We start from the raw sequence: 25080 nt of genomic DNA on the forward strand, positions 1-25080 counted from the left end.
TGTGTGTGTGCGTGTAGAATTTTCATTGCAGCTCCTCTTGCTGTGTGCTGCCGTGAGACCAAGAGAGGGGGCACGACCCGTAGAGGAACAACAGCAGAAGCATTGGGGACGGCAGTGAAACATCTCAACGTTGGGTTAAACAGCCACAAAAGTCAAGTTGCAGTGACTGGCCGAGAAGGCAATTTGAATTCTGTAACCCATTAATGATACATTTACTGTGGGTGATACCCTCTGTATGCTGAGTTAAAATAGATTGCCGAGTAAAATGCTGTGCTTTCTTTTCTTTTTGCTTTTCAGGGTGGGCAGTGCCCCAAGAGAGTGAGACCGAGTCGGCAAGGCTATATGTCCTGGGAGCATAATATAATGTTAGTAGTCAAGACTGGTAAGGGTGGCTGGGTTAAGGAGTGTAATTGAGTTTTTGTGTCACACAGAGGTGGACTTGTATAGTGATCCATCGAGTGATTGTATTTTCCATAATAAAGGTTTTGAAATTGACTTGGTGTGTGTTGGTGTACTGATCTTAGAGGCCGAGTTACATTGGGATCCTTTGGGCAGTGGTCCAGAGTTAGTCAAGGGCTATTGGGGACCACTGTCTTTAGGGAAAACAACCCCTTACATCAGCTTGTAGTGTATGATTAACATTAAAAATGCAGACAGCTGACGAATAAAAAAAAGCTAAATTCATTTCATCAGAAGATCCTGTTGCATGCAGATGGTCGGATTCTGTTTTCCTCAACTTTAAATGTGTCTTTGGATCATCTAAGCACAGGTACTATTGGCAAGCATCTTGACAGCGCAGTACACAAAAACAAGAAAATCTAACTTGAAGTTCAGGCTAAACAATTACTGAACAAGCAGGTCACAATCACAGGATTGTTTGAAAGAGCACAGAAAGTGGAGAAACGTGTAATGTCGACACGTTTGAATTAGTGGAAGCCTTTGTGAAGCCAATGTGCTGTACACATTGCAATGCAATAACCCTGCCAGGGCAATCCAAGTTATTTGACGTGGTTGACATGGTATTATTGCTCTCTAAATGGAATATTAGAGGATATGAAGGAGGGAGACTGTAATTGATGTGTTAATCAGTCAATGCCATACAGGTTGCTATTGAACAGTACCCCCCTTCGCTGTGCCTGGGCAAACAAATGTACTTACATTCTGTGGAGTTGTGTTGCTGTGTGCACTGAAGACCAGCGTTTATAAAGAAGTGGTATGCAGTAATACTGCAGTGGATTTATATGCATTATAATGGAAATGATGTCATGATAAGCCTTTACAGTGTTGTTAAAGTATACAAAACAAGTCTCCTTATTTTTGGTTTTTAATTAAAAATACTAGAAATATATCAGTGTTTATTTAAAAAATAGTGTGAAAAAAGCATTGAAGATAATAATTGTCTAGGTAAATATTGGTTAATGTGCAGAAAAGCTGCTCACCTGCTTCTATTGTTTGTGAATGCAAACCGTATCAGTACTTCGGTGAGTTATGGAGTATGCCCTGTATTACACCAAAATGTTTCTAACTGGCCCTGCTTCCGAACTGAGCACTTACACTCACTATACTGTACGATAGGTTTTCACTGGTTGCCTACGAGGGCTTGAGAGGAGGCGAAATTGGGAGTGAGATATTAAGAATGAGACCAGATGAGAGGATTTCTCCGGTTGCTTAGGAGGCTTGAGAGGGGTGAGACATTTGAGAGTTTAAGAGTGAGACGAGTTTGAAGGATGGCGAGATTGAGGGCTGGAGTTTGGGAATGGTGCTTAGTAACATTGAGGTTAGATACTGATAGCAGGATGAGATAGGGGGGACGAAGAGTTTTCCCTTCTCGTCGGGTCAGGCAGCATCCTCTGGCTGCTGGGCGACGTAGAGAGGGAGACATGAGAAGAGCAAAGGATTAGATATAAACACTTTCCGCCAGGTCAGGCAGCATCCTCCGACTGCTGGGTGACGTAAAAGTGAGAGAGAGAGCAAAGTTTAGACATATAACATACAACAAACTGACTCTCGCTCCCGACGGGTCAGGCAGCATCCTCTGGCTGCTGGGCGTTTAGTGGAGCAAGAGACAGGAAGGGGACGAACAGGACAAAAGGACAGATCCTTCGCAACTCAGTGCAGCATCCTCAGGCAGCTAAGCTGGCAGCTGGGCGGCGTGGAGAGCTTAGGAAAAAGTGTCTCGGGTCCGTTTAGGAGAGACGAAAACAGAGAAACCCCCCCCCCCTCGGTCGGGGCCCGCTCGGCAGGTGGAGGCACGGCCTACTGCATGAGGGGGCTGAAATGGTCCTGGACCTGAAATAGAAGAGAGGAGATGGGACAGCAAGGTTGAGGCCTGGAAGGCTTAGCGCATAAGCAGCAGAAGAATAGGATGTGGCCGGGGGTCCCCTCAGGCCGGCGAGGAACAGCCGGGCGGCAGTGGTTGAGACGAGAGGCCGACCCGGACAGCCGGGGGAGTGAGACTCACTTCCCCCCCTGAGGGAGCCCTGTGCGGACAGTGCGATATAGAAAGGAGGAGGGGAGGAGGAGGAACAAAAAACAAACACAGACAAGGAAGCGGAAATAGTGCTGGGTTAAAGTAGAAAAAGAGAGCGAGATAGACAGGAGGGGCAGCCAATAACACATACGTGGAGCAGCGCTGGCCATGCCCTAATAATTGACGTGGCGAGCGCTGCATTGTGCGATTGGCTGGAAATACTAAATGAGGCTGAACTGGGATCAGCTTCCACCCGGAAGAGATCGCGGACGCTACCGGGCAGGATGCCACGGAGGGAAGGTAAGACAGGCTAAAGAAAAGGAAATAGGATAAGAAGAAAAAAAAAAAAAGGAGCGCAAAGCGGGAGAGCGCCCTCTACGGCATCCCCCGAATTACGCCTAAAGGCTAACATATATTGTCAAAAGTGTGGAATACAAGTCTAAGTTAGACCAATACTATATAATGCGCTAGCAGGACCCCACCGAGAACAATGTGTTACAGCAAACATTAAGTAAAACATGTGGTTCTGCTTTAGATAAAGTAAAGTCCCAGTTTACCTGCCTTGCCTTTATGGAAGTCTGTTGCTGCTGCACTTCCTTGGTCACCTCGCTGGTGTCTAACCATGGCAGTGTTCAGGAAGCTGGCCCGTGACAGGAGAGAAGGCTCTTATTATTATTTGTATTATTATTTATTTCTTAGCACATGCCCTTACCCAGGGAGACTTACAGTTGTTACAAAGTATCATATTACAGATAATAGCAATTATACAATACAATAAAATTTGAAATGAGAGAAAATAAAAAAAAATACATTAAATACTTATGTTTGAGAACGATTATGACTAAGAGCAGTTAAACATAAAATATTTGGTTATAAGAGTAAATTCTTTTAAGAGCAAGTAATAAGTACAAAAGGCAGATTCCAGGTATATTTTAAACCATTTTGCAAAACTGGCTTTCAGTGAAACTGGTAACTAAATTATTGTGTTTTCATGCCTTTGACATGCCTCTGTACTGTAAAGACTTTTTTACAGGTTTCATTAACCAGGTTAGTACTGCTCCATTGAGAATGAAATCCAATAACATGTTTGTGGCTGATACATCAAAATGCTATTACTGTCCCCACACATGCAATGCTCTAGTAAAAAAATGCTATTGATTTTGCTAAAAAAAACAACACAAAAAATGCTTTTGACTTTCAGAAGTTTTGTAACGATAAAATATGCTGAAAAATCAATAGCATTGACATTATCTTAAAAGACCAGATTGCCTGTGTTTAAAGGTCTCCAAAGGAAAAAACAGGTAGCTTGTTTTTTTTGTTTTCTTGAAAAATGTCAAATGTATTCAACAATCAGACTTTATACTTAATTATAATTCCTTGGTCTCTTTCATCTGCAAGTACCAGAAAGTCAGGTGTTGCTGGATTAGTTGCAGTCATTTCATGGGTGATCATTTGTGGCCCCTGCGGTCCGATGGAGTTTCTACCCCAGTACAGGTACCCCTTTATGAAAATGATATACCTCAAGAAAACAATCCGGCTTATAAGTATCTGTGTCAAAAATGGCTTTTTTTTACCTTTGATGCAAGTTTTCCACCTCAGTTTTTGTGTTGTAGAGTTATGTTCCCTTAATGCAGCAACTGCTCACAACAGCTCAGGAGAACTGAGGGTCAGTGGACATTCTCTGATCCCCAAGCCAATCACCTCTTTACACCCAGGAGCTCCACTGTGGATTTGAGCTACCGGCCCCTGGTGGACAAAGGCCAGACCTGCAAGTGTCCGCTCTGAGCTTACCAGGTGTTTGGCCAATAGGGGTTGTTGTAGCAAAAAATAGAGAAGCCGTCTCTTTCAGTTTTGCCTCCCTACCCCAGCGCCAGAGCCAATGCTCTCTGTGACAGGAACCTGCTCTCCCCTGACTGTATGACTCACCCTGCACACCACACAGCTGTGCCTTTAACAGGTGAGTCACTTTCAAATTAGCCAGCATTCTGCAGGTATTATACAGGGTTAAATAGTCCATTCCACGTGGTATAATTCAACAAGATATTAAGCTTGTTCAGTGCTTCGTTAATGTATTCACATTTTTGAATAAGAACGGCTTTGAAAATATAGCTCTGGCAGAAATTTCATTTCCATAAGATCAACGAAGTGAAGCTGTATTTTGCAGATCATTTAAAAGTTCCCTGTCTTGAGTGGATTTATGATTAACATCACCTGTCTGAAATGACCTTGCCTGTTTAAAAATCACATTTTAGCAGGCATGATAGATTAAAAGGAAAGCCTAAGATACAGAGCAAAAACTGACAAAACATTAATTTCCCTTTCATGTATCATATTTCTAAATTGTGAGGCCAGTTTCCTATGTTAATTCAAAACAAAGAGAGATAGTATTTTATAGTCAAATTGCCAATACATACCAGCATCCAGTAACAGAATATATCCAATGAGATTTTATTGAATGTGGAATCTTTTCTGGTAATGCTTAGTGCTGGCTTTGTCTGTTACTGGGTTATAAACCCAGCAGTACCTCCAAAACTCCTAAACAATCACATAAGAACATAAGAAACGAGAGGATGCCATTCACAGCTGATGGATCTCAAAACTTTGTCAAGTTGGTCTTAAAGGATCCCAGTGATTCAGCCTCAACAACATGACTAGGTAGCCCATCCCATAACCTCCCCACTCTCTGTGTGAAGAAGTGTCTCCTAAGTCTATCTCCACTCAATGTCCAACTGTGGTTGTGTACTGTGCTTCTATTGACTGGGGTTAACTCCTTTTAAGATTTGAAATACTATACAATCAAGTACCCACTTATTTTCTTTCAGGCTAAATAGATTCCTTAATCTTCATAACTCATTTCTTTAAGCCTTGGTTGCTCTTTAGTTTTTTCATTTTGTGTATCAGTTTCTGTTTAGGTCGTCCTGGTGACTTGTATAAAAAGTTGAGAGCACCCCTGTGGCTTCAATAGAGCGCCAGACATGACTTTAGAGCTTTAGGGTGCTTTAAACTCCAGAGATGATGGAGGAAACTGACCTCATAAATATAAAGTTAACCAATAAGAATTGATCCTTCAATTCTCGGGGTCAGGCATGTATTCTCTGTGATAATACAATTTTAGCTGGCATGGGACCTTCAAAATCCATTCTTTCAAATCAGAAAAAACACCCAGCGTTCATGTAAACCTTGGACCATATTTTCCTGATCTCACCTTCGACAGTGCTTTTACAGGGCCAGAGGTGTTGAAAAAAAAACATACCACAATGCTTTGCAGAGACTGTCAGCCAGCATTGTAATACATACCTGCTGGGGAATAACAGAAACACAGGTGGTCTGAGAGCTTATACAAGGAGTTCTGTTTTTTTTGTGGATGCATTTTTTATGATCCTCTTGCCCTGCTTGTAGTCATGTTTTCTGCAGGAAGAACTAAAGCAACCCCCATCTAAACTGCAGTCTGTTTAAATAATTCATCAGTAACTATTAAACACTAAAAAGGCAGTCATTCTCAATGTCTTCAGACTTCTAGTCAGAACGTTTGTCTTTGAATATATTGCACTTCTTTTAGTATTTAATGTTTAAGTAATTAATGAATGGTGTCCACCTGCTGATAAAGTAATTCAGCTGTTCCCTGCCTAACTGAATATTACTGGAAAATTATAATAAAAATAATTAAATGAGAAACTAAACTGCAGTCTGTTAATACTACATTCAAAAGGATGCCAGGTGAAGAGTATTTACATGTTTGGTTGCTGTGGTTTTCATCGATTTTGTAGAAAGGATACACAATGAGAGACACCACATATTGTTTAAATCAGTACACTGCCTCGGGGTGGCTTATCTGATAATGGCACAGCTGTGTGGTGTGCAGGGTGAGACACTGCCTCGGGGTGGCTTATCTGATAATGGCATAGCTGTGTGGTGTGCAGAGAGAGACACTGCCTTGGGGTGGCTTATCTGATAATGGCATAGCTGTGTGGTGTGCAGAGAGAGCCACTGCCTCGGGGTTGCTTCTCTGATAATGGCATAGCTTTGTGGTGTGCAGGGTGAGACACTGCCTCGAGGTGGCTTATCTGATAATGGCATAGCTGTGTGGTGTGCAGAGAGAGACACTGCCTCGGGGTGGCTTATCTGATAATGGCATAGCTGCGTGGTGTGCAGAGAGAGACACTGCCTTGCGGTGGCTTATCTGATAATGGCATAGCTGTGTGGTGTGCAGGGTGAGACACTGCCTTGGGGTGGCTTATCTGATAATGGCATAGCTGTGTGGTGTGCAGGGTGAGACACTGCCTCGAGGTGGCTTATCTGATAATGGCATAGCTGCGTGGTGTGCAGAGAGAGACACTGCCTTGGGGTGGCTTATCTGATAATGGCATAGCTGTGTGGTGTGCAGGGTGAGACACTGCCTCGAGGTGGCTTATCTGATAATGGCATAGCTGTGTGGTGTGCAGGGTGAGACACTGCCTTGGCAACATTTTCAAGAACTGTTTCTCCTCATCAACAGACCCTAGCCAGACACCTGGTGAGCTCAGACGGACAAACATCCTGTCTCGAGTTCCTGGGTGTAAAGAGGAAATTGACTTGGTGGTGGGATCAGCAGATACATGTTGACCTTTAGTTCAGCTGAGCTGTGTGGGGAATTGCTGCAGTGAGGGAGCGTAATTCGATATTATAAATTGGGGTAAAATAATTGGGGACTCTTAAAAAAAAAAAGAGACTAAAGAAGTACTGGTTGACAGTATTCTGCACTGTGAACGAACATACTGAACACAAACAAAACTGTCTTTTTGTAATTCTGTAGGTAGCATGGTTTTTCTGGAATGAAGGGATTGGATTTGACTCAGATGGTCTTTTGGAGCCGTTGTGAGATGCTGAACAAGTTTGTTTCAGGTTAGTAACAAGAAGGTGCCAACTGCCAGTGAAACTAAATGAGTTATAGCTATATTTAACAAAGGTTCAGCACAGAATACGAATTCACATTCGGATATGCACGAATAATGGTCTTCTTCCCAATATTAGTAATGGCAGAATAGTGTCAGGCAGTATTCGTTGGAAACAAAGTGTTTTGAAGTGTCTCTCATTTCAACCACGCCTCCCTCTGCAGTCTGTGACACTGGCAGCCAATTGGTGTGGGGAAGAAGGTGGAGTTGGTCTGTGTCACTATACAGAGTCAATGCTTCAGTTCATTCGATTCAAGAGGACTATATAGGGAAAAGTAAAGTTGGAATTGTGCTTAAATTTGTTTCACTGTGTCAAGAAAAAGTTTGTGTTGTCATAATTTAATTTTTTTTTTGGAGGGGGTAGGCATGTTGACATTTTTTTAAACATTGTGAAAATATAAATGCCATATTTTTGTAAGCAGTTTAGCATGGTTGCAGCACTAGGCACCAGTTAGGATGTGCACTGCAGGCTGTGTGAAAGCGGAAAAACACTGTCTCACTGAAGTTTGGGATTTAAAAAAAGTTTATTTGATTTTAAAAAACGTTTATTTGTGTTTGTTTAATACAATTATGGCTGCTCCGTGACTGTGTTTACAGCTTTCAGTCACTCTATATTTCTTTAGCATAGATCGCAGTGCTGTTTTTTTCACCCAAAAATCACAACTATTTATATTTATTTAAAAAGGCAGCATTTCTCTGCTTTGGCTACGCTTGCCTCAGTAAATTAATTGCAGATTTTTAAAATTATTAAATCGTTTTGATCGTTACGTTTCACTAGCTGTCTGATTATGAGATAAGACATTTGTAAATAATAAGTTAAACTAATAACTTCTTACGATGTTCTAGTACGGTAGCTCTTTATAATAAATAGTTTGGATTGCATCTTTTGTTTGATATTGGTGCTGCTTTCTCTGCATTGTAATCGTTTGACCAAAAAAAAAAAAAAAAAAATTAAATTACCGTTCATTCCACTTTGTTGTTAATGGTTATTGTAAATAGTTTTATTGTTTTTCGTCGAGCTTTGTAGAAAGTGCAGTAAACTGGACAGAACTGCAAGTGTATATATTGTGAATTTTGCTTGCATGCATGCAGAGATATTGGTTTGCACATGGGAACAATACATTTGTGGAAATTATTGCACATATGACAACTGCTGTTAGACCACAAGCCTTAAAAATCCCAAATATTGTATATCTATTTTCATTATCGTTCATTTTAAAACAGCACAAACGATAAAAAAATCACCTTTCTGCATTCTTTCTTTTATTAGTTAGTGGTTCTTGTGATTCCATTGCTTATTGTTAGGGCTGTTTGCTTTATTAAGAAATTATATCGGCTCAAAACAAACTTAAAGGGACATTATGTCATCAAAAAAAAAACCCAAAGACAAAGAGCCCTACTTATAGTAGAGCTTTGTTACAAAATACAGCACAGGACTGGACTGCACTGTATATATATATATATATATATATATATATATATATACAGTATAAGTGAAGTCTGCACGTGTGTTGCATTGAAAACTGCACATTGTTGCATTGTTTTGTCACTCAGGAAATTCTTCCAGTGTAAATAAGGGTAAAAAAAACAAGTTTTAAACAACTTCAGATTTGCCCCATCCACTTCCAGTTTGACGAACATACATCCGGGTTCATAAACAAATAACGAATAGCATGGGCATGAATACAGATACAGATAATGGCTCTATGTACCACCCCTAATTTATATTATTCTTTCAGAAATGGGAATTTGCACAAGGAGCTACATAATACATGGCATTGGGTACATTTCATGGAAATTGCGAAATCTGTGAAAAAACATACAGCCTTAGCCACCAGAATGATATATACTGTACAATAGCTAAGCAAAACTGAGTTAGAGGCCAGAACAGGCAGAGGTCACTCTTAACCTGTGATTTACTGAAGATTTTCATTGAGGCTTTATTGTGATGTCTTTCGTCGCCAGTTTCTAAGACCTCCACCAGTCCTACTAACCTGCGAGAGGCTGCTTTTGGTTGAACTGTGTTGGGTCCAGAACAGGGGTAAGTCACTAGTATCCAAGGCTATAATTTTACCTTTTGTTTTTACTCAGTTCACCATTTTTTCATCCGCTCTTCCTTGGTAAATTATTATACATCCTATTTATGTATTGTCTTCCATTCCGAAATGCGTTCTTTGATCTGTATCTCTTGTGAAATGTATATGGTGGTCAACTCATCTGAATTACATTCGTAATTGTTCTTGTGTAAATATTCTGTCTATAGTAGTATTACAGGAATTTGAGGCAATTTCAAATGTTACTACAGTAGCTTTTAGTCCTTTATCCCTTTCATGCATAAAATTGTTTGTTCCATTGCTTTACATGGGGGGAAGATGGCATCCTCATATGAGGCTATCATGTATTTGCATCTTCCATATGTCCCCATATTAAGACTAGAAGAGAGTTTTTGTATCCATCCCTGTATGAGGCTGCCCTGTATGAAAGGGTTAATGCCTACGCTGGAATTACACAGTTGAAAATTACCAGTGATTTTACGTGGAAAAAGCACAGCACTAAACAAATGTTATTCAAAACCATGGGCGATAGCATTAAACATAATTATTTTATCTGTACACTCAATTTAGAAAAGCCATTTGATCAATGAGCAAATTACTTCATTTTTCCTACCTGCAAAGCTTTGGCTTTTAATCCAGTTTCCCCCTAGCTTTTTAATTTCATAGTGTGTTAATTAACAAGCATAATGAGATACATCATTTCTGGAGTAATATTAATGGCCATGTTTCATGCGCTTGACTGTACTGTGATGGACAAACAATTAGCACATTGTTTGAAATGAATAGTTTAAAAACATGACCAGGGCAGTGTTAATAAAGTAATCAATTTAAACTGCATGACATCGAAAAACAAGAAATGTTTTCAACAAAACTGTATAAAGCAACTTATAATTCAGCTTGGGGGCATGATTATAACTGCAGAGCACCTCTTCCACGTTATCAAGCTTTTTAATTGATCATTAGCATCTTGATGCATTCTTCAGAGGGAATTTCCTTCACAAAGAGCGTCAGGAGAACCCAAAGTTTTAAAACCCTAAAAAGACTCAATAAACCCTATTCACTGTTTTAAATATATCACAGTGACCAGGTTACATTTGGAAAACCTGACAGGTTTATTTTAATTATCTAAATAGTGGACTTAAATACATCCACTGTGTAACCCATACTATTACTCCATACCAACAAAAATACAATGAAATGAGGTTTGTAAAAAAAACTGTTTTTTAATTTGTAAGAAAAACTGTTACAAATAGCAAAAAGGAAAATACATTTTAAAATGTTTGCAAAGATTATACAATAAAATAGAGTATTGTTAATATGACTATTATTACAAAGCTTATTACTGCCTCTATATACCACGAGATTATGATATGTTCAACGATTTATACTAAAGAAGGTCCTTAGCATGTTTAATCACAAATGGACAAGCAGTTCTCTAAATATATGCTAAACTAGATAGTATGTACAGTACACAGATACTCCCTGGGATTAGTCTGGTTGAACTCTCTAGTCTAGAACAACAATGTCCTTTGGGAAATGTGGTGGCCAGACTTGAACACAGTGTTCTAAGTGCGATCCTATTAGTGCAGTGCACATCCTCATCATAACCTCCTTTGATGTGTACTGTTCTGTCAATGCACCCATGCTGTTTGCCTGTTTGATTGGATCCCCACACTGTCTGGTTGATGTGTACTGTTCTGTCAATGTGCCCATGCTGTTTGCCTGTTTGATTGGATCCCCACACTGTCTGGTTGATGTGTACTGTTCTGTCAATGCGCCCATGCTGTTTGCCTGTTTGATTGGATCCCCACACTGTCTGGTTGATGTGTACTGTTCTGTCAATGCGCCCATGCTGTTTGCCTGTTTGATTGGATCCCCACACTGTCTGGTTTCTGGTGGCGATGGTCATGGTAACTGCAGTATAAAAAGGATCTCAATTCAAACAGAACACCAGTGAACTAATCTTATGTATGCCTTCTTGAGCATAAGACACTGTAACAATTAAATTAGTTAACCCAGGGCTATCCTTCTGAGTTACTTAATGCTGAATTATTAGCAAGGGGTACATGAGGACAGTTATTTTGTTCAGTTTAAGAGACAAGGACAATATATAACCTAATTCGGCCTACACTGTTCTGTCACAAATAGCCGGGAGCTCCATATATTCAGAGAGGTAGTACTTGTGACCCTAATGGCACAGCTTCATTTGAAATACATTTTATTATTTTGCATCTGGCTTTGACAGGGTATCAAATACTTTCAGAACGAGCAACAGAATTTAAATTGTTCTTGCAGAACATTACACAAATTAGTAATCCCAATATATTCTAGTTGTCATGAAAAATAAAATTATTATTATACACGGATCCTTTTTGTAACCTATTTTCAGAGTTGGTTAAAAATATTACTTTTGTTAATAACAAGGTAATATAACGTGTTCGATTTTTGATGGGAGTAATAATATTAGTTACTTTTCGCAAAAAATAAACAAACTTGTCTTGTTACCTTTTCTCTATTATTTTTATTTTTAAGCCAAAGAAGTACAATTCAGTTCAGTTACTGTAAACGTGAACTCCTGTTTCTCAGTCAGCATAACACGCCGTCAAACCATAAACAATAACAACTCGACTTAAAGACATAACTGCTGTTGTCCTTGAACACATAGAAACCCTCAACATACCAGCTCTCATTGCATGTGTGTGTTCAATCAGGGTTAACTGGCAGGAGGAGTACAGAGCTTAATAAAGTCATAACAGAGGTCTTGACAGGTACATAAACAGCTGCTTTTTCAGTAACTTACTTCTGATGCGATACCTCAAGAACTATTTAGGTTTATAAACAAAATGTTTTAAGAAAGTTTGACTAAATGTACTCTTTGAAGAACTCAAATTAATACTACAGTATAGATACTATATATAATATGTATCTACAAAATACATGTGTGTATCTATTACATTACGTTAAATAATTTATGTAACACAATAGTTTATATCAATTGTAATTTTTTTCCAAGTAACACTTGCTAGTCTCTACTTCTGCAAGTCGCATATATTGTAATTATTTCAAATTGCTATATCCAGTCAATTATTAAGAGTAGTTTGTTTGTTATACTACAAACATTTTAAAAACCTGTTTGACACATTTAATAAATTAATTACCAGACATACAGTTAAATAGTAAACAATAGTCCCAACAACTGTTTCTCAGGACAAGACAATAAAAATAAATATAGCGAGTAATATAACGCATTACTTTTTTTTATTAAGTAATAAGTAAGGACATTATATTAGGTTTTTCTGAAGAAACGAGAAAGAAGTTACTTTTTTTCAGCAACATGCCCAACACTCCCTATTTTAACATACCTCACACTTTTAGGAAGTAACACATTACTGTAATCTGATTACATGCTTAAGTTACTGTGATGGTTATGTTTTCAGACAGGTCAGGAAACGAGGTAACGGATTACATTTTATGTGATCAAAATTACTTTTACGCAATTTTCGTTATATTAAAAAAAAAGGGTGATTCATAACATGAAAATCAGAAAGCGCTTCACAATGCACAAGTCAAACCTTACATCTACATGAACTCGATTTTCATACCATCTTAGAAAACGGCGTCAGAGGAGGGAACGAGTAGGTGGGAGGTTATTTTTGAGCTGCAAGCTGACTGTAAAATATCTCTGTAAAATAGAATCTGCGCCTGAGAAGTAACTATTTGTAACTGTAACTAGTTACAATTTTGTTCAAGTAACTTGTAACAGATTACTTTTTAAAAGTAGGGGGCACTAGGGTAGATGTCTATGGTTAGTTCCTGGTGTAAGCAAAGGGAAGATAGTTTAGTCAGGTTGTTAGAATAAAAGGTAGAAGAGAGACTGTATCTCAATTAAAGCAAAAAAAAAAAAAAAAAAAAAAAAAAGGTAGGAGCTGACATGTTTAATTGGCCCCAGGGCTGCATGGAGTATGTAACAATGTTCTATCTCAGTGGAAGCCTTCATCTTACAAAGACCCAAACCGTTTTTAGGCCACCTATGTGTTTTATGGAAATGGGGGGAAAAAAAGCATTAAAGCACTGAAGCATACACCATCACATTGCTAATGTAATCTATGAGAAACCTGAGATAACATGCAGATTCAGAGAAGAAAACAGAAATCTGTAGCAACTGGGGAGTTTGAGTGCATGTGTTGTCAGTTTCATCTATGTAACAAATAGTAAAAAAAAAAAAAAAAAGAAAGATGATTTTTAATGTGCATTTAATATATCATAATGGTTATATTTACTGTTAAGTATCTCTAAATTTAAAATTAAGTGGGAAATCATATGATATATATTGTGGTGGGGTATACGGTCCACACTGTAATATGGAGGCTATAGGACCCTGGGGTTAAGAACAGGTACTCCATCAGTGAAACGTGGCCGTTATTGGGGTCAATTGGATTAAGTAATCAAGCATTTAAAAGGTGGCCATTTTGGGTGAACACTTAAAGGAGAGGGAGAAAGTGTTTAGTTATGTCCCCAGAAAGAGACTGGGAGGTTTTTTTTTTTTTATCTTGTTTGTAAGTAAACACACGCTACGGTCTTTTTAATTTCATTCATTGCTGTTTGGTTTGATGATTAAAAGCAACATTATATATATATATATATATATATATATATATATATATATATATATATATATATATATATATATACACATAAGACTCAATGGCCCCTACACTTGAATTCAATCAATACGTCGACATAATGGAGAAACAAAGTAATCAGACAAACACAAGTAATGTCAATAATTGCACAGTAAATGAAGCTACCTTAATAAAAATAAACTGGCCTGCTAACAGAAGAATTCATTTAAAGCAGCATTTGTTTGGCTTTCTTAGCAGCTTCCCCCAGTTTACTGATTATTCCAGACTCACAATGGTTCCGCATCTCAACTAACCTTTTATTTTCTTTCAATACTTTTGCATTTGGCTGGTTTAGTTCGTTTAACATCATAATTAAATGTTATATTAGTTCTATACAGAGTAATTGAACAGATGTGACAGGGAATGACTTGTAAGATTTGAGAAGCTGCACTCTGTTACAGCCTTTATGTTATGAGCCAAACTGACAAGACCTGAATCATACGTCAGCTCATACATCGGCACTGAAAAGGCAGAATAAGCTGTTTGATTATGGCTTATGGTGCTAGGCTGGCATCACTGCAGTTACTCAAGATATTTAATCAGTCGTCACCAGCTTATGGTCATAAAGATGAAGCCCATACTGTCCGTAATAGAGTCTATCAATCACAGTGACATAAAAACAGATAAACATCTCAGTAGCCCATCATGGAACAGCAAAACACTTACTGTGCTGTTATTAGTAGGATAGTTAATTTATTGTTAAAATAACATTTTCAAGTGGTGGCAAATGCTGGAATTATCTTGATTGTAAGTAACCAAATCTACTCCTCAATGTACTGCAAATCTACTACATTAAACAGTAAAACTGTCTTAACTGATGATAAAATGCCTTTTACCTGCAGCCATGTGCTGTAAAAAGGGTTTAAAAGTGTCCTTCCAGTGTCTCACCAAGTAAAAGCACTACCACTAGGATTGCAGGGTGCACTAACAACCTTTATTAACTAAGTAGTGCCAGAGATCATGTTTTAAAATGAAAATACAGACCTGCTATAACTCCATTTAATCGCGACTTTTAATTAAGTTACAGTACATTTAATTTATTTAACAGAATCTATTCGAGAACACAACCTTGATAAGTAGTTTGTATACAAGAGTGGAACAGAATACGTTTTTAGCTTTAGCTGTTAGCAACAGGATTACTGCTGATAATATGATTATCACTAATCATTTTTCAGTACAGTAAATCGTAATTGATGATAGCTGAACTGTAATCGACAATATTGTTCAGCCAGCTGAAATTTCTTTATAATATATAGAAGACTGATGTAATACAGTCGTCGGAAATGTCTTTGTATCAGATAGATTATAAAAGATGGCTTATATCAGATAGTTTGTATCTGGAAGTGACATCACATTAAAATGAGCTATACTCCGTTATAAAAGTGCCCCCTAGTAAAAGCATAGCCAAGTGTGATGAAGCATATTGAAAACATGGTAAAGCATAGGGGAGCATTGTAAATCCCAGATAGGAATGTTAAACTATGGTAAATGCATAGTATAACCATGGAAAAACTGCAAAAATACCACGCAAATGTACTCGGTAAACTTTTACAAGGGCTTTTTAATTATTCTAATAAACTACATATTATAAAATATAGTTTTGGGTGATGTGTAAGATACAAACTGATTTTCACCCACTCCTGGTCAGAGGGGGCCACTCGTGGGTAGCTGCATTGAGCTGTGTGGAGTGGATAACAGCTGGTATCGTACAGCCCCCTGCACCATGTTCTCTATGAACGACTGTGAATGCTATGCACTACGAGGATAATGATGGCCACCACCGTAGCACCGAAAAGCCATCTGTCCCTTGATACAAGGACACGAAAAAGCAGATGGCAGGAATTTAACTTAGCGGGCCAACTCAATTAAAAAAATACATTTCCCCCCAATGCTGGCAGTGTGCCACGATAACAAAACTAATCTTGACAAAAGTGTTTCATTATCCAGGAGGTTTCATCTGTTATAATGCTCCAGAAAAGGGTCTCCAAGCTGATCGGATTATACGCATTGTGGAGTTTAATATTTTACCTGGTAAATGGCACAACAATATGCTGCTTTTGTTACAGACTTGTTCAAAAGTATTCCATTTTAGGCCAGTCGAGGACACCAGGACTGTGGTATTTGCTGGTTTTGTCCACTGAAAAATAACAAATATCATATACTAAATAATGTTAATACTATTTAAATGTAAAAAGTGATTTTTACATATACACCCACCCCTCGTTATATCGCCCATCGCTATACTGCGGGTTCGGCTATATCACGGTCCTGGAGTTGGCTCCCCATTTTTACAGTCTAACTGTGCATGCCTTAGCTGCAATATACATACATAGGCAATTTTCACTTAGAAAAAATTTAAACGTTATTTAAACAGTTGTAGCGACATGAGACGACATGTAACACTTTATTTTTCGGAACCCTGCTACTGGGACAAGTGCAGGAGATTCAGATTCAGGTTTGGGATAAGGATAATATGTTTCCGAGACAAAAAGATTGTAACTGTGACAGATGTCAGAAAAGAAAGGGACACTCTAAAGGCTGCTACCCAGCAGATGCGATGCAGCAAGCAGAACTGTGCAGCGATGCGTCAAAATGAATAGAACCTATACCTTTGATAAGTATCTTTCACACCACGGGTGACGCTGGAGCGATGCAAAATACATAGGATTGAATCTTATTTCTTGTGATTTGACGCGTGTCTACTAGGGCATTGAGCAATCAGAGAACAGCTTCAATGCACATGGACCAGCACGGTGAAGCAGTATCCAACATGATTATTGGGACAGCAGTGTGGAGTAGTGGTTAGGGCTCTGGACTCTTGACCGGAGGGTTGTGGGTTCAATCCCCAGTGGGGGACACTGCTGTTGTACCCTTGAGCAAGGTACTTTACCTAGATTGCTCCAGTAAAAACCCAACAGTAAAAATGGGTAATTGTATGTAAAATAATGTGAAATAATGTATAATGTGATATCTTGTAAAAATTGTAAGTCGCCCTGGATAAGGGCGTCTGCTAAGAAATAAATAATAATAATAATAATAATAAACCTTTATTTTACTAGGAAATCACATTGAGATTAAAACCTCTTTTGCAAGTGAGACCTAGCCAAGAAAGGTAGCAGCAGTACAATAAAACATATTACAATACAAAAATACAAATACAAAAATGAAATATATTTAAAACACAGACAAGTCATACTCAATACTATAAACAATCAGTTAGTGACAATCAATTAGTGACGGGTGTAATCAACTACTTAAAACAAGCACAACTCTCAATTAGATAATCACGGAGCTTACTCTTAAATTGTACTAAAGTTATTTGGGACTGCAAGTTAAGTTTAGACTGCAAGTCATTCCAAGACCATGGAGCAAAATAAGCAAATTATCTTTTTGCAGCCTCAGTAGGCACTTTAGGAACCGTAAAATACAAAAATGAGTGCGATCTAAGACTGTAGTTACTACAAGCGACTGTAAAGTATTCATTTATATATGGAAGTAGCTTACATAGAATAGTCTTGTATAAAAAAATATACCAGTGCCAAAGAGGTACAGCCAACCAAACCATATAACACACAATGATGAGTATGTAACTTGAATTTGTAATATATTTCAAGGCTGCATGATATATGGGATCCAATTTACTTAATATTAGTGTTAAAACCTGGCTAGCCAAAGCTCTCCCTGCAGCTACCAACACCAACAATATGGCACGAAACCAACAAGCAGATAAGAACTTGAAGCATATTTGGGAACTACTGCAAATCTAGGTCAGTACATTAGGTCTTGAAACAAAAATGTTAACATTATTGTAGCTAACAAACTAATTCCATACATTTTCCATGCCATGCACATCCATTCACTGATGGGTAAGATTCATAAAACTATTTTGTTAGCTACAACCAATGGTTTTGCTAAATTCCTGTCCTGATATCATCCCATGCAAAGAACTTACAGCATATTTGGTAACACTTTAGTAGTTACTTAGTAATTACATGTGTACTTACACATAATTACAATGCTATAAATGTGTAAATCTGAGTCTGAGTCACTATCATTCGAGTCCGAGTCACGAGTACTTGACTTCGAGTCTTGAGTCCGAGTCCTTGAAACAAACTCAAATCAATTTTCATTCCACTGGTGGTCGTAGTGGGGGAACAGTTTACCTAACAGACGCTGTCTGTTATCCCTCAGGAAAAATGCACAAATAATAAAAAATAAAAATACCCAAAAAATGATTTTCGATTTATTTTTTCAAGCTACATTATTCTATTTGCATGCCTATTTTAACTTGTCTGTCACTATCTGTAAAGGAACGGGACCCTGATTCAGCGGGTGGTAGGAAGACAAGTAGGAAAGAAAGAACTGCCGAATTTAAAGGCGTATCTCTGTGCCTGCGCTTTTGGTTTCCATTCTGTCGTGTATCTGTTTTTAAATTAGTATTTTAAAAGGCACTGGGGTTTTAGAGGAGTGCTGGAGACGGGCTGTATTGGTTTTATTGTTGTTTTTTATTTGTGAGCCCCGTCTTCATGCAGACTTTTATATTTATTGTAAAGCATTGTAAATGACTATCAAACTACACTTTATAAATGTACACTTACTGGTTCTATTACTATACTATTTTCTCCCTCTGTTCACACAACATGTAAGGGTTATTAATTAAAGTAGACATGGAATTAACTACTTTGTTACACTATAAGGATGAAACCAGACCATGTTTATATTATAACTATTTATTAGTTCCAAATGCCCATATTATATTCTACAGCTATGGCTAAAGGTTTTTGTATCACCTTATACTAATTTTGCTTCATAAAATCGAATGAAACCTGCTGAATAATGTTACGTTAACATATTGAATTACATACCGATTTGTAGTTTTCCAAAACTGGCAAAAAAAAACCAACAAAGTGACATTTCAAAATTTAACATGAAATACTGTACTAGTATTATGGCTTCCGGTAGACTTTTGCGATATAATTTTACTTTGATTACATGACGTGAAATAAAAAAAATAAAAAATTTTTTTTCTTTGATATTCCATCTAACAAAGCAATATCATTCCTCAGTGTAATAATATTAAATATTATTGGAAATGTGTAATGTAGTGTGATGCTGTTGCATGTCACTGCACATTTTGAATGTACTGCGATGGTACTGAATAATGTTTGTATGTATATATTCATTGCAAAAACTGCATTAAAGTAATGTTAAAGTTACTCAAGAAAAACCCTCAAAAGTGAGGAAACTGTGAGTTAAGGTTGACACGCAACCTTAACTCTGTTCCCCTAAGACTGGCCATAGAAACATAAAATCGATTTAAATTTAAAAAAATCTGATTTTTTTTTTTTTAAATAAAAAAAATCACCAACCCTGCCACACCTGCACAAAGTTCAGCAGAATTATTGGCAATGTAGTCTTAGCATTGAAAAAGTGATGACATACACTGAGCTTTTATACATCCGATTTTAAGTCTTTGCGCATCTTTTTTAAAACATTTTTTTTTTAAAAAAACAGGTTAACATCTTAAAATGAAAATAGCATGTCACACATGTCTGGTAATTTTCACTGTAATTAATTTGGTAGTGTTACAGAACCACAAGGGTGAATTTGGGAAAATACAATTTTTTTTGATGTGTCAATAAAACAAAAACTAACAACAGAACTACACCCCATTTGGGGGAAATTGCACCTTCCAATCTGACCTGAAATCCAAAATTTCAGCCAGATCGATTAATGTTAACCCCCTTTTTGAGCTGTGCAAAAACAGGTTTAACATAGGAAGCTACCACACCACTATAATGTATGGGCATTAACTAGTTGAGTTATTCCTATACAGCAATAGTGTACTGCAAACATTGATAGGCTCTTTCTGGTATTAAACTGATATTTTATATATATAGAAATGACTCAACATGTTATAGAGGGTTTTGGAATATATCTAGTACCACAACAATCAGCACCTACAGTATATACAGAATATCTCCTGCAGATCTACCAATGTCATCTCTATTATACAGTGCAAACATCATGACAGTGAGAAACAGTGTGTGGGCAAAGCCACCAATGACCTGCATTCTCGTTTCACTAACCATTGGTCTGCCATAATTACCAAAAGCACTTCAACTGTCAAAACCATAGCCTTGCTGATATGAAGATTCTTCCAAATAGAAGAAATGTACATTGCTAACATGTTAGACAAAAGAGAAAACTTCTTAAGACTCAACACTTAATTTCCTCATGGACTGAACCTATGTAGCTTCAGGATTAGAACTCAGAACTGTCTATGTCATGGAACATTCACTGTGCAATCAAAGAACTTCAGTCTCTCTCTCTCTCTCTCTCTCTCTCTCTCTCTATCATTCATGGTTATTTATTTTTGACATGCAGAATTATTTTTTATTGCTAAGTATACTTCATTTAATTTAAAACAAACACTTACAAAATGCTAATATTTACAAAATATAAAAAAAAATTTAAGATGAAAGTAAACTTTGATCAAAATTTTTCCTTCATGAGGATATTTTAATCGAAGAATTTACTCATTAGCCGGACCTTCGACCTTAGCTATGCACACGCACGCACACACACACACACACACACACACACACACAGGGTTTGGACCAACCAAATGAGGGACTGACCTTGACCTTTGTAATGAGGGTCACTTGCAGAGTCATTGTGTACTGTTTAATTTGACCTGTATTTTTACAAGAGTTTATATTATTTTGCTTAAGACAACCTGTGACAGGGCAGAAGCCCTGCTGCTGTAAATAGTATGTGTGTGGGCATGTAAGGGTAGCAGGGATGGGACTTAATCTGTACCTGCCAGCAATCACAGGTGTGGCCATTCCCCAATTAGATGATTGATGTTAATTGGGGAGTGGCTACATGTCTATAAGGAAGTAGAAACCCTTTGTCTGGTGGAGGCAGTTAGGGGAGTGTTTTGGATCATTAAACTGACTGTGTAGTGAGTCTTTTGTTTGACCCTTTATTTTGGCCCTCGTGCTAGTTTGTTTGTTCCTGTTTATTTGTTGTTTTGTGTATTAAATGAGCACTCAAGTGCTTAAACTGCAGCTTATCTCTGAGTCTTTTTCCTGCCGATAATATCTGGGGCCACAGCACTGTCCTGTCACACAACCCCATCGTGTTTGGAAGCCATACCTTTTTACTTCATAAATATGCAGAGCGTATGTGATGCTAATTTTAAAGTAATTGATTTGATGGCTGGTTTTCCTAAACAAACATATTCACGGAAATGATTTATGGAAGGTTCAATCCACTCAATATGCATTGTAATAAATCATTCAAACCCTATTACATTATTAAATTGAGAATGTTTGAAATGGCAGGCATCCAAAAAGCAACATCTCAAGTAATATTAACAACAAGGCATGAGCACCAAGGCTTTAGAAAAAGATCCTGAGCACTAAACCTTTGGTTTCACCCCAATTAGCAATAACTCTGGACCCCTTTACTGTACCTATCTTAACACTAGATAGTCCAAGTGCTCATCAGGACTATGAAACTTGATGAAAGTGCATAGAGTCGTGTATTTAAAGTTTTCCAGACTTTAAAACCGTGTTGTGGTGTAATTGTAGCTAACAAAATTTTTCCATAACTCTTACCCATTTTGCACTGGTGTTAGATAAAGAGAGTTCTCAGTTTGCATGCCTTGCCTTCTGGGAAGTCTGCTACTGCTTTACTTCCTGGTTCATTTCATCCCAGCAGTGTCTTCTGAGTCATGTTACGGGCTGAAAGCATGTCAGTTAATAGGGGAGGCAGCTGATTGGTTATTGACAGGAAATAAACCAATGAGCAGTTGGGGACAATCTCAACCCTCCAGGTGAAATGACCAAAGAAGTGCAAGACAGTCTGAAATGCAAAACAGCGTCTAAACGTGAACTTCAAACAACATGGCCGCTGCAAACGTACAGGGTCTTTAGTCTTTGATTTAGAGAGAGGAAGAAGGGTGTAACAAGATCAATAAGCCCAAACTCATACGGCAGAAAGATCAGTAAAAACACATCAGCAGGAAATGTTTTTTATTATTTGTCAGCAGACAATTATTACCTCAGCCAACCCCTTTAAGGCCTTGTGTCCATAGTACCAGCGATAGCAGTGTTCAGGAGATTATATAAATATCCTGAACATTGAACTTATATATATATATAAAAAAGAAAAAAAAAAAACGGCTACACACAGCCACTATCCAAACACTGAATTATCTAGTTATAGGGGATCATAATTTGGTTGATTTTGGACCCCCTACCTTTAGATGATCTTTTAGTCAAAAACTATTTGGGCAATTGACTTGTTTTTGGTCTCTTTTGATTGGAAATCTCACTGTATTTAATGTATTATGCATTGTTCCTCATTATCTTGTAAAGCTTTGTGATGGTGGTCCACTATGAAAGGTTCTATATAAAATAAAGATTGATTGTTTGAAAGATTGATTGGAAATAGCATGAGGAATCCAAAAATTACATTTAAAAGCCATTTGTTAGCCCTTAACACATTTTTTAAACTTTGACCTTTGGGGAAAAAAAATAAAATACAAATCTAAAACTAATTCCATGGAAAGGTCAAAGTCTCTGCTTCGCATATACAAAGTTACAGGAAGGTAATATTTTTTGTTTGCTGTAATTAAAACCCGCAACTTGTAGAAGCTGAAGTGAGATGTATGTTGAACACTGCAGAACATGTTCTCAAGGGGTATCCAGCATGTCTCATCCTTCTCTAACCAGAGGTGTTTTAATATCATTTTTGGATTCCTTGTGCAATTTCAATAAAAATACGCCTAACCAAGTCTCTAGCTCAAGTATTTTTCGAGAAAGAGATTGGGATGTCAAAAATCAACCTAATGTTGACCTCTCTATAACTTTTGACTCCTTGACCTGATCAAGCTGAAATCGTAATTTTCCTTGAACAGCCTGAGCACCGAGTCTGGTGTGAATCAGAGATGGTAGGGTGTTACCTGTTGAGTGATTTGTCGCAGAATGACCCAACCGCCAAGTCTGCATTTAAAAAATGGTAGGTAAAGGTGAATAGACAGGCAGATTGAGACAGACAGAGCATTGGGTGTTGACACGCCGCACAGGTGAGCAGATTTTATTCAACACACACACACAGCAATGGTAGCCCTAGTGTCAGATTTAATAAAGAAAACAAAAGAAAACAAAGCTAAAAATAAATGTTTGCCACACAAGGCAACCGCTAGCCTCATTAAAAGAGACGTCCCGTTCCAGGAACCTACAACACTACGACAACCCTCTCTGTACTGTTTGGGATCAACATCCCCTAAACTAACCTACTGCTGTTGCTCCCAAAGTCCCTGCCTCCCAGTGACTCTGGGTCGATGCGATGGTCCTGGCTGGGCAGAGCTTCACAGGCACCGTCTTGCAGTTGAAGGGTTCTGTAGTATTTTTCATGCAGAGTGCACGCTCTCCTCCTGATGGAAACAAAGCACCACTCTGTGTAGCATGGCGCTGCAGCAACTAGCAACGTGTCTCCTGTTACATGTCCCAGCTGCACACATCCGCACAAGAACCAGCGACAGGGTTCTGTTTGTCACAAAGGCATATTAAATTATTGGTCTAAGGTTCGAAAAGCTTTTATGAAGTTGGGTTTCTCGTATGATACACCATTTCTGTGAAAACTAGAAGTGGGGGCAGTCAATTCCACAAACTTTCCAAACGTAGCTTTAGTTACGGGAGTGTGTCTACATGGGAAAACTGCTGCATTTGGGATGACAGAGCAACTGTCAGTCTACAGGTAAAGAATACAGTATCAGCATAATCTGAAGGATTTCTTTTTTAAATCCTGGAGTTAGTTGTCCCAAAAATGACTTAGATTAAGCAAAGATTTCAGGAAGATTGGGCAAAGAATCTAAAACAACCTTACCTACCTTCATGAGAATCTGCATCATTCAATAAACACAGCTCAGCCTTGATACGCTGTGGCATAGACTCCACAAGGTGCTGGAAAGATGTTGTGCTTTATGGTACTGCACATTAAAAAGTAATCCCTATCTTCAAATATTCTTAACTGCCTAAAACAGAGTATTGATCTGACTGAGTTAAAATAATGTCTTCTCATCAAATGGAGTCTGGTTCTTTTGGCCAAGCAGACAGCACAGTGGACAAGGAGACGGGTATTATATCTTTAACAATCATAAGTCTAAGTTTTTTAAATCCAAATTCACTTCATTGCTGGACAGCCAATCAATAGAGTACAGACATAGAAGTGCATTAACATTTCTTTGAAATCATCCAGAATAAAACAAAATCCCCAACAAGGATTAAATACTTTCTATTCTATAAGGCCCTACTGCCCACTGACATGTTTCACTGAAAGGAGAGATTACAAGTATTACAGCCTTTCAGTAACAATTTAATAAATATCAGATATGTGTTAAAGATAACTGTTTTTTTGTCATTGTATGCAATTCTAGCCTGAACTAATTTTACAAAATTCAGTTTTTTGTTAATATATATTGGAATAGTGGCAATATAGTTCAAATGGAATCTGAGTTTAACAGGCAGGAGGTTACAAGCTATAGAACCACACCTCCAGACAGCCTCTTTGAATAGCAGTGAGTGAGGTGGCCAGTTTGCATCCAGCTTCTGCCTTGTAAGAAATGAAGTGGAGACTTATGACACTGTTTTACACAGAGAGTGGTGAGTGAGGGCGTGGAATGGGTTGCCAAGCCACATTGTGGATGCTGAATCATTGGGACCTTTGAGATCAACCAAATATTTGGAACTGGATGTGCCTTGATTTGCCTAATGGCCTCCTTTGGTCAATGTTCTATTCTATGATACGATTCATTACAATACCCTTACAAGAGGATGTCATGCAGCCAATACAATCATTATAACCTATTGTAGGTTAAACTGATGTTATGAACATTAAATGCAAAACGAATACCAAAGCCTGTCTAGAAT

This window comes from Acipenser ruthenus, chromosome 26, assembly GCF_902713425.1.
Source record: "Acipenser ruthenus chromosome 26, fAciRut3.2 maternal haplotype, whole genome shotgun sequence".
Taxonomy (NCBI): domain Eukaryota; kingdom Metazoa; phylum Chordata; class Actinopteri; order Acipenseriformes; family Acipenseridae; genus Acipenser; species Acipenser ruthenus.